Source organism: Neophocaena asiaeorientalis, unplaced genomic scaffold (genome assembly GCF_003031525.2).
Source record: "Neophocaena asiaeorientalis asiaeorientalis breed wild unplaced genomic scaffold, Neophocaena_asiaeorientalis_V1.1 scaffold82, whole genome shotgun sequence".
In the NCBI taxonomy this organism is placed as follows: domain Eukaryota; kingdom Metazoa; phylum Chordata; class Mammalia; order Artiodactyla; family Phocoenidae; genus Neophocaena; species Neophocaena asiaeorientalis.
Genome location: NW_020173068.1, coordinates 2733236 through 2734969, shown reverse-complemented (window position 1 = coordinate 2734969; position 1734 = coordinate 2733236).

Genomic DNA, 1734 nt, shown 5'->3' with positions numbered 1-1734 from the left:
AGGGCTGGGTGGGAAGCCAGAGGCCTTTGTAAATTCTACACGATGCAGGTTTTAAGTGTGTTTTTATGCTTTGTTCTGGTTCTACTAATAAACATAGCAGAAACCCTGAAGAGGGATGGGGAGTGTCGAGTGTATTTGCGTATACAGGGCTGGGGTTGGAGTGCACGTATATGTGGCATGATGGTTAAGAGCAGGAGCCTTGGGGGGCAGATAGGCCTTACCACTTACCAGCTGTGTGACCTGGGCTTCAGGGTTTGGCACTGTACAATGGGACCGTTGTGAGGCACTGAAGTACTTACAATGGTTGCTGTCATTACACAACTTCTTCAAAGCAACCCATTAGAAAGTACAAAGCGCCATTGTCCTCATTCTGGTTTTTAATGGTCAAGGTGACAATAATCTAGCTTCTCCAGACCAGCACTTAGTTTCATATTTACCTCCAACTGTGGCAGATGCTGCAGCCCCAGCAGCCCCGTCACTTTGGGATCAGAAGCACCAAGCCAAGTCCCTTTCTCAGGTTGGATCCCCAAGGCCTCCCCCACTCTGGGTAGAAGCAGTGTTGGCTCTTGGCTCATTGCAGGGGGTAAAACAGAACAGAGAAAGTGATTGGTGATGACTGCTTGGAAAGAGTACTGAGGCACGTTGATTCAAAGCCAGAAAATTCTGAGTCAGCGTTGATTCTAAGTCTGTGACTCACTTAATAGGGGGTGGAAAGGCTTCCATCCAAGACCCCAGTGATCCTCCTCTCTCAACCTTGCACACTTATACGGGGAGGGTCTTGCCCTGGCTGGGACTACTGCCCACGTTGGTGCAAGTCAGAACTCAGCGGGCAGAGAAGAGCGGGGTGAAGCCTGCACACCAGAGCCATCTTTGTTACTCACCCTAACTTCAGTCAGCAGAAGCCTCCTGCAAATGCTACCACAGTACAAGGAGCTCATAGCACAGGGAACCCACCCCTTCTTCAGTATGTGATTTGCCATGCGTCATCAGTGCTCAGTGGTATTTTGATTGTTTCTCTTTCAGACCAAGATACCCTGACTCTGAATTCATCTGGGTTGGCACAAGCTGTTTCCCAGTAAAAAGATACCCTGTCTACCTCCTAGGTACAGATTTCTGCACGTGGAGTAAATAAAGCAATGACAGATCAGCCTGGATGATGAGGGAGGAAAGCGCTGAAGCAGGAGGTGTAGCTAGAATCTCAGCTGGCCAAGGCCTGGAGAGTGTAAACCTCCCAGGGTTTGAGTGAAAGGAGCACAGGGGCTGTGTGCCTCTGGATCTGACCTCATGCTTCAGGGGACTCTTGCTGCTGCTCAGTTTTATCCAGGCAAGAGATCTGTTCTTGTGGAAGTGAGTGGCTGCAAAAGCCTTTTTCTGTAAGTCCCCCCACTCCCTTCCCTACACAGGGGAAATCCTCCACTAGTCATCCTGGGGGCAGCGGGGGGACACACTAGTGGGTGGGTGTTGTGTGCCACATGCAATTTTTACGCAGAGGGGATGCAAAACTCCTCCCCACACACCTTAGACATAAATATGATGTTAAGATAATCAAAGCCTGCCTCAGTGGGAGAGGTTCTGTATAACATGCTGGTGATATTCCTTCCATTTTTTTGGTTGTTTTTATTTTTTTCTTTAAAGTCCTTTGATCGTCACAAAAACCCAGGAAATGCAACTAAGGAGAAAACAAATGTCCAACTGAGATCTAAGAACGCAGAGCTATGGAGGAGACGTGGCACT